The sequence below is a fragment of the Giraffa tippelskirchi genome, chromosome 6 (genome assembly GCF_054371585.1).
Source record: "Giraffa tippelskirchi isolate mGirTip1 chromosome 6, T2T-mGirTip1v1.2.pri, whole genome shotgun sequence".
NCBI classification, from domain to species: Eukaryota; Metazoa; Chordata; class Mammalia; order Artiodactyla; family Giraffidae; genus Giraffa; species Giraffa tippelskirchi.
The window spans coordinates 150,753,922-150,763,603 of NC_137280.1; the positions used below are offsets into that span (position 1 = coordinate 150,753,922).

General features: G+C 42.5%; 1 protein-coding gene across 1 annotated transcript in view; it reads left to right on the forward strand.

Moving 5' to 3' along the window:
• Positions 1-9,682, forward strand: part of TENM2 (teneurin transmembrane protein 2) — a 1,754,865-nt gene that overhangs the window by 990,217 nt on the left and 754,966 nt on the right. The gene's annotated exons all lie outside the window — the stretch shown is intronic.

Genomic DNA, 9,682 nt, shown 5'->3' on the forward strand with positions numbered 1-9,682 from the left:
ACATACTGACTCAACGTGGCAGGGAACCCATGGTCCCCAAGAGCTGTCAGCAGGCTGGCATGGCAGGAACTTGGAGCTTGGAGGAGAGTGGTATGAACTGGACTAGAGAGGCATGCAGGAGGCACAACAATTGATACTATGTCAGTAAATAATCCTGATTCTTTTTGAAAAGCTAACTCTGAATAGATATCTCTGAATAGCAAGAGTGTGGAACCACTCTGAGGTCATCGACCCTCACGGAGCATGCAGGTCTGTGCCCAGTTTGGGGCTGAGCAATGAGAGAAGGAGATGGGAACTAGGGAAAATGAAACCTTTAAGAAACGTTCAAAGAATCATGGACATCATATGTAAAGAGGAAAAGACTGGGGGTGGGGGCTGGATAGGCTTTCAGGATCAGCATGCTTTCTGCACAGCTGAACAGTCCCTGGCTAATTTCCCTTTCTAATGAGACCAGCACAAAATCCATCCATTTAGGCTATTCAGCTTTTAGGTAAATGTACCAAGCTGTCGGGGTAGCGGGGAAAGAGGGGTTGACATTGATGGATGGAGTTAAATACCAGAGTCTCCCCCTTCACACAGACTTTTCTAAAGCACTATTGTGACAGAAAGGCCTGGAAGATTCCAGGTGGGCAGGGCAGGCTGGATGGAGCCCAAGTGTCTCCCTCAGAGGGGGAATAAGAGGGCTGGAGGGGGTGTCCCTCTGTCAGGATGGAAGAGTCCTGTTCAGATCTTGCAACAGCCTTGCATGTGGTGGAGTACATTCCTCCAACCAGGTCCAGCGGGACATATGGCTTTCCTCTGACACATTTTTGTTTTTTGTCCAGGATTACAACCGGAGCAACATCCACTCCTTCCCTCACCTCTGTGGTAGGGCTCTCCAACCTTTTGGACAATAAATTGTTATTTATCTTGGTTCTAAACTAGAGATGACATTGCTCCTGACCTACCTAAAAAAAAAAAAAAAAAAAAATGGTTAAAATTGAAGTAAGGAAGGTTACCATGCCTTGATTCAATAGCTGGATGTATTATACCCTAAATATAAAAGATGTTAACCAAGCCAGACTCTTTGGAAAGACTTGAGACTATGTGGGGAGTGGTGATTATTTTATGTTTGTTTTCTGACAGTTGTTCAGATCAGATGTTAAGAATCAATGACTTCGCCCTACAGTGCTCATCATTTAAATGAATCCAGCGGCAAAGGAGGTGGTGGGTTACAGGACTGTTACCAGGGTGGATGTAATGTTCACAGTTACATTCAGATCCAAGGATGCTAACTGCAGATGAAAGGAATTTAGAAGGCCTAGAATCCTCGTAACAAGTCTAGGACACGTATATTGTCATTTTTTTTGCATTTTACAGATCAGGACTGAGGCATGGAGAGGTAAAATAATTTACCCAAGCTGATAAACAGAGGAGCTTGGGTCTCAGATCCAGGCAGCCCAGTTCCAGAGCCTTTATTCCCACCATGATCTGTAACACCAAGAAATGGGTGGGGCTGAGAGGGTGGCAGAGATAAGAAACTCAGGAGCAGTTGTTTGTTTTCAAAGGAACTTCTCTTTCTCTGTTCCTCCTTCTCCTCCTCCAACCTGTTCCAACTGTTCAGAGATGACAGATGCTTGGGGGGGGGGGGGAATGTGAGCAGCAGAGCAAAGAAAATTCTTATAAAGTATTGCTGTTGTTGTTTTCAGGATTAAAACCACAAATTTCCCATCACTCATCTTTCTGGAAACTAGAGGGTAGCCACCGAATTAAAAACTTTCCTTTCTCCATAGCGCATAGACATGGATGCACACATGTGCACACACCCACACACACAAACACACAGAGACACTTGTAGTGGCACTTGAAACAGTTGCTGTGGTTCTGTGTGCTTTCTCAGATTCACATACTTTGCAGCTGGCTCTGGCAATTAAAAGGGCTTCCCACGTGGCGCTAGTCGTAAAGAACCCACCTGCCAATGCAGGAGACATAAGAGTCGCTGGAGGAGGGCATGGCAACCCACTCTAGTATTCTTGCCTGGAGGAACGGGCTACAGCCCATACAGTTGCAAAGAGTCGGACACAACTGAAGCAACTTAGCATGCATGGCAATCAAATGTGAATAGCTCTCTGTAAGATCCCAATGGTTTAGGCTTTAAAGATGATTTTGACAACTGAATTTTTTAAAAAAACCACCCCAGAAATACTGACCTTCGTGTTTAAAATTTGAAGCTCACCGTGTTTTCTGAAAGTCGTCATTTTCTTTCCTTTTTGCATGTTTACATATTATAGTTTTTGATCAAGCTGGACATCCTGATGTCTATCAAACTTGGAAAAGCACCTTGCTTATAAGTTGTCTTCTCTTCTCCTACTTGCTTTTTGAACATGTGGAGTCATTTTCCACATCCTTCTTGGAGATTCAGCAATCTTTCCATGGATGTTGCTGGGATGGAAAATATTATGTTCTGTCACCTCTAAGGACAGAGGAAAAGAAAATGTTTAAATCCATTGCCATGTTCTTTCTCAGCCTCTCCAGGAGCCAAATTCTCCATTTTGCCACTCAGAAGAATAAATCCATCCTTGACATTCTGGGTCTCAGGTAACTCCTCAAATCAGCAAACACAGCCCATTCCAATCTGACTGTCGGTCATAGCAACTAAATTTCAGGCTGGGTAATGTGCACAAAGACACAGCATCTTCTGAATAGGAGCGTGGACCAACATTTTCCAATTCCTTAAGGGAAAAGAGAAACTTCAAGGACACGTTTGCAAAAAAGAAGACAGAAGAGAAAGGAATCTTGCAATTCGCATTTTAATCTGCTGAATTAGTTCTGAAAGCCTATGTTTGGGGAACCCCTAATGGCTAAACTTACACAAGCAGAAGGAAAATAAAATGCCCTTATTAAATTTCCTAGGAACGTGTTTCAAACGCTCCCTTTCTCCTGTCTCCATGCCTCAGACTTTGAGTCATTTTGCCTCTCTCATCTGTTTTCAACTCAGTTGAGTTACAGCCAATCAGATAAGAGGAAAATTAGATTTTAATGGAATATTTGATTTTCATTGCTTAATTGATTTAATTGTGAGTTTCTATTTCAGACTGGTAGAAATGCAAAGATTTTCAGTCAAATGGAGAAAAGCTCCCATTTTTCTGTGTTCAACAATGACAAACTTAATGATTCACTGTTAGCCTGGGTTCTAAAACTTTAGAAGCAGGAAATACTAGTATCTTTCTGAACTGTTATTCTTAGTATTCCAGTTTCTTTTTCATATATGCATATATCAAGATCCTGTGTTTACACTTGCCTATTCTTTTTGCATTGATTTTGATATTTATGTATGAATTTTTGTTTGTCAGTGAGCACAATACATATAGATGTATATATACTTTATATATATATAAATATATTTATATTTATATATATAAATATATATATATTATATATACATTAAATCTCTCTATATATATATTGTATAAAGGGGGCTTTCCTGGTGGCTCAGCTGGTAAAGAACCCGCCTGCCAATGCAGAAGATGCAAGAGAGGTGCGTTCAATCCCTGGGTCAGGAAGATGCCCTGGGGAAGGAAATGGCAACGTGCTCTAACCTTGCCTGGAGAATCCCATGGACAGAGGATCCCATGGGGTGCAAAGAGTCAGTCATGCCTGAACAGGCACAACCACCGCCACACTAAGATGGACATTTAACGTCACAGATGATTTCTTTTCGCTGCTGGTAAGCAGAAGGATAACCGAGAGTGTTAGTTCTCAAGCTGGTACAGTAGGTCAGTGGATTTTCTGGGTTCTCTTAGACCAGCCTTGACAAATGGCTTCTAATTCGTGTCAATGCCTGTGATATATACAGCTGCCTAAGCACTGGAGTAAGAAGAGTTCTTGGGGAAACACGCAAGGTTCAATAACCAATGGGGAATGCAGGGCGTGCCGGTCATCAGCCATCATCTGTTTTAGGCAGGCAGCTGGACTACAGTCTGATCGTCCCAGTGCTTTTCCATGGTACCACATCGCACTTTCTCTCTCCACAGTTCCTGAATTCCCCAAATACCTCATCATACCAATTCTAGCCAGATGTGTATCTGACATGTTAAGCTTTCATTTTTTTTTTTATCTCCATCAGTTTGGGGAAAGTTAAGATTTTTTTGAATCATTTTGAGAAAAATATGGATGTGTATACACACCCCAGCATGTTGTCATTGTTCAGTCGCAAAGTTGTGTCTGACTCTTTGCGACCCCATGGACTATACCATGCCAGGCTCCTCTGTCTTTCACTGTCTCCTGGAATTTGCTCAAATTCGTGTCCATTGAGTCAGTGACGCCATCCAACAATTTCATCCTCTGTCATCCCCTTCTCCTCCTGCCTTCAATCTTTCCCAGCATCAGGGTCTTTTCTAATGAGTCAACTCTTTACATCAGGTGGCCAAAGTATTGGAGCTTCAGCTTCCGCATTAGTCCTTCCAATGAATAATCAAGGTTGATTTCTTTTAGGATTGACTGGTTTGACCTCCTTGCAGTCCAAGGGACTCTCAAGAGTCTTCTCCAGGACATGAACATTTAATGATGGATAATCTATATTTTAATTTCCTGTCAGGTACCTGGTACACTGGGAAATCTATTGGGATATAATTTCTCATATGAAAATCTTAGCCTATTGGGTACTATCTAATTTTTTCATCCTCATTCTCATCACCATGCTGCCTATTTTTGTCGAGACTTCCTTTTCTTCAAAGGGAGGATAGACAAAAGGCTAAGAGCTAGGATGTTGGTGACAGATTACCTGTGTTAGAATCCTGACTCTGCCACTTGCTAACTGTGGAATTTCAAATGACTTACTTTACCTTTCTGCCATTTATTTTCCTCTTCTTTAAAGTGGAATAATAGTAGGACTAGGCTCACAAGGTTACGTATGGATTCACTAAGGTAATAGATTTAAAGTGCTTAGAAGGAGGCCAAGCATACAGTAAGTGTTTAATAACTACTATGAATACTACTGAGCTTATAGTACACACCAGGTACTAGGCTGAGAAGCTTACATGGGTTTGTTTATTTAACCCACTCATTCTCAATTGGGGGATGATTTTTGCCCCCCAGAGGACATCAGGCAGTGTCGAGAGGCATCCTGGATAACCAAGACTTGGGGGTTGCTACTGACATCTAGTGGGTTTAGACCAGGGATGCCACTCAACACAGAGGACAGGAGTCCACAACAAAGAATTATCTGGCTCACAGTGTTGATAGAGCTGAGGTTGAAAAGCCCTGATTGAATCCATCAGGTAGGAATTACTAATATTATGCTCATCTTACAGAAGAGAGAAACTGAGCTTGGGGAAAGTGTAACTTCTCACACTGCAGGTTTGATGCATCTAACTCCTCGGTAACAGCCTGTTGGAACAGAAGGGTTTATTTTGTTTTAAAACTGAATGTGTACAAGCCCTCTAAAAAAACAAACAAACCCAGATCAGAAATCCTGTGTTGTGTGGAACTACAATAGCTTAGAAAGGGGCTCAGGGCAGTCAGAACCAATGCTGTCCAGAGTTCAGTGTCAGACTACTAGGAATGCCTTATATGTCAGGCCAGGCCCCTGTGATGTGCTGGATCCTGGGCAGGGCCAGGGGGCTAAGCTAGGGCAATGGGGGTGGAGAGGGCAGGCTTTGTCTGCCTATAGTCACCGAAGCTTATTTTAATATTTTAGCAACAGGTTTGGTCAGTCCTGAGAAGTGCTTAAAATATACAATTTCATAGGTATTGTTGCTAAAGATAAGGCCAAGTTAAAATAGTGAAAAATGAGATGGTCTAAAGAAAAAATACTGAGTAAATATCAGTAAAGTCAGTAGTAGATGTGGCCAAAATCATAAAGGTGTGACCCATATGACTGATGAATGGGAAACAGTTTGTCCCAGATGACCCTTGACAACAGGGGTGACAGAGAGTTCCTCTGTGTATCCCGGGATCTGGCACGTAGCAGGCACTGACGATATCTGTACTTAATGGATGAACCAAAGCTCTCAGTCTTACCCTATCAGTACAATGCACTTTGATGATGATATACTTATAACCTCAAATATACACATTTCTGTCCCATTTATACTGGAATAGGAGTTAGCGGTAACTGAGTAATACTAGTTCTCAGCCTCTCAGCCTTTGCTTTCATGTCATCCATCCCTACATCCCAGTGAATCATTCCTCTGCTGTGTTCCTCTGCACTGTAGATGGCAAATTAGCTGAATGCATTCGGAGACTCAAGTGATTCAAAAATTGTCCCCTTTGTTATGACTTCTGGTCAAACCCAGATGTCACACAACAACCTATGATCTGCAGCAGTCCCTGGGGTCTGGGTGTAGATGCCACAGCCACTAGTGGAGATTGTTCCCAATACATTTCTTTCTGAATGTTTATTACAGGAGTCAATTCCACCTGTCTGAATGCAGCCAGATAAATGGCAATCTAGTTTACAATCTTCATAGTCATAATTTTAACCGTGACTTTTGCTGGATTAAGAAAAATATCTCTGTTTTTGGCCTCCCACACATGTGATTTTCCTTTGTTATGTAAACTCTTGGCCAGTTGCAGTTCAGTAGTCATTCAAATCACAAGGTCTGGAGGGGAGAATGATAATATTTCTTCTGTAGCTGACAGCAGAGGGTGTTGAGGATAGAGAAGTCGAAGTACAAAATTGGTGATAAGAATGTAATCTGTTTTCAGAAACAAGTTGTGTTCAATGGGTAGGTGTTTTCGTGCTCAAATTAATATTTGTCCTTTCCAATAGCAGATGTTCTGCGGTAGATGTGGGCTATCAGCGTGAGTAGAAGCATCATGGATATTCCAAGTGGAGGGCTAAGAGACAAGTGTGCCTCTCACGGCCAAGGCAGTCCCACCCCATCCTCCCACCCCTTCCACCTTGTAGTGATGATTTCTTGGCATCTCAGATACACACAGTTGGACCTCACTGCTTGAATGCTTTGAGATTATGTTTCCTAGCACATCACAGCGTAATGCAAAAACTGTGTTCCTCAGACCAACAGTATCACAATCTAGGAGCTGGTTAGAAATACAGAATGCCGGACCATAATCCATATGTACTTAGGAGCAGAACCTCCATTTTCAGAAGTCCCCAGGTGCTTCTGCTGCACACTGAGGTCTGCAAAAGCACTAGGATCCAGAGCACTTTGACCTCTGATCTTGTTGTACACGTTCAGTTGTGTCTGACTCTCTGTAGCCCCATGGACTGTAGCCCGCCAGACTCCTCTGCCCATAGAATTTTGAGGGCAAGAATACTGGAGAAAGTGCTATGCCCTCTTCAAGGGGATCTTCCAGAACCAGGGATTGAGCCCTCCTGAAGTGGTAGGCAGATGCTTTACCACTGTGCCACCTGGGAAGCCCTGATCTTGTTAGTGGCCCTTGTCAAATGTTTATCTGATTTCTTTCTCTATTATACTTTCTGTTTTGCTTATATTACTTGAGGGCAAACCTAGCCTTATTTTGTTTAGACCTTTTTAGTTTGTAGGTGCATTTCCTAAACTTAGTGGTGGTTAATAAACTCCTGAATTTAATTTAGATACTCAGATTATAACCCCAAGAAGAGGAGGCAAAGCCAGAAAGGGGAGAGAGAGGTTTAATGCACTGCCATTCTAGATCTAGACATATGTAACAATTCTACTGTCCAGCTGGGAAGTCTTGGGCAAATTATTTTAACTCCTCTAAGCCTAGGTTTTCTGAACTATAAAACATTGATCACAATAACTACCTCATAGGTTTAAGGATCAAATGAGATCAAACACATAACGTCATTAGTAGAGGCTCATGCTGCTGTTCCTGCTGCTAAGTCACGTAGAGGCTCATAGTGAGTTCTTAATTATCATTTAAACCTGTGAATTTGAGACTTCCTTGGACTTCCTTGGTGATTGGTGGTTAAGGCTTCACCTTTCAATTCAGAGAGTGTGGGTACAATCCCTGGTCAGGGACCTAAGATCCCACATGCCTCGAAGCTGAAAAACCAAAATGTTAAAAAAAAAAAAAAAAAAGCATGATTGTAACAAATTCATAAAGACTTTAACAATGGTCCACATCAAAAAAGAAATCTTTAAAAGAAATAAATAAGCCAGTAAATTCTAAACATATCATAAGCCCTAAATGGAATCCCTGATCCTCATCACTCTTTCAGTTAACCTCGTGATTCTAAACAGAGGTTGGTTCTCCTCTCTGGGGATGAGTGGCAATGTCTGGATTTGATTGTCCTGAACGGGGAGGGCGCTATTGACAGTCCAGTTGGGAGAGGCAGGGAACACTGCTAAACATCCTGGGGCACAAGGCAGCCCCACACAACAGAGCATGATCACGCCTCAGTGTCAGTAGCGCCAGTGCTGAGAAAAGACCTCTGTTACCCACAGAGGGACAGAGGTAAGCAAAGCCAGAAATTTTTCTTGAGGATTTGTACCTCCCAGTATACTGAGTCTCTCAAATATTGATGTTGAGCCCCCTTGTCAGAATCCATCGACTAGGAGCCAAATCATTTCCTTTGGAACAGAGCCACATGCAGGAAAACCTGATGCGGCCTGATTAACCTATTAAAGCACATCGCATTCTTTAATATCAAAGAGAGCTAGGTTCTTTGAAATGTAAAACATCATAAGTGAAAGAATAGCGCCTGCACTTCCCGCAGGAGCACAAGGTCATTGTATAAATAACGCTGATTCCCCTATTAATTTTACTCCATTTGGGGATCTGCAGGAGACCACAACGGTTGGGGAGAGAGAAGAGACCAGAAAAAGGTTAGATTTTGGCTGCCCATGACTGAGGTCAAAAAAGATAGTAGCTGTCCACAGTCCAAAAGAGATACTGGAAATGAATGTGCTTACAGCTGGTAGAAGGATCAGGCAGGAAACCCCTCTCTCTTGTCTCCTTAAGAGACTGGAGATGCTGCAAGAGAAAGCATTAACTTCCCAGGTACTACTGCAAAAATAAGGGCGAGGAGGCGAGTGTGAGGTTTTATTCTTACTGTGAACAGATTAAGCAGACACCAATTTACACCTCATTGTTAAGAGTAACTTTTTTTTCCCACAAGTGAGACCACATTCACATCTTTTGTAATTAAGCTAAAGAAATTTGAAAAATGACATTTTCCCCCGTTGCCCGTCATGAAGTAAATATTTTATGTGAAGTGGGATCAAATGCTAAAATATATACATGAGAATCACTAAAAAAAAAAAAAAATGATCCCAAGTCCTGGTGCCTCCTTCAGCCTCCTCATCTGCTGGGCTGGGCTAACAGTTCTGCCTGTCGGTGTTTTGGTTTTATAAAAGGCCAGGGATGACTAACTGAAGCAGTGCAGGAGACGGTGGGAGGGGTGAAGCGGAGGACTTGCTATTCCAAAGGGCTGGATGTTGCCAGCTCTTCAGAAAGCAGGGGCCACAGCAGTGACTAGCACATGCTCCCCGACATTCATGGGGCCACCATCCCTCAGCAGGAACTTGGGCTGCAGTAGCATCCCACCATACTTCTCCTGCCTACTTTGCTTTTGGGCAATTTTCATCTTTTGGAAAATTGAGCACAGAGAACAGTATATTAAGAGCTCTAACAGACCAGCATCCTTTACTGCCCACACAGGAAAATCTAGACAGGCAAAGAAGCATGTTTTTTCCCCCTAACAATAGAGTTTGCATGGCCGCTGTAAACAAAACAATTACTGAGCCAGATAATA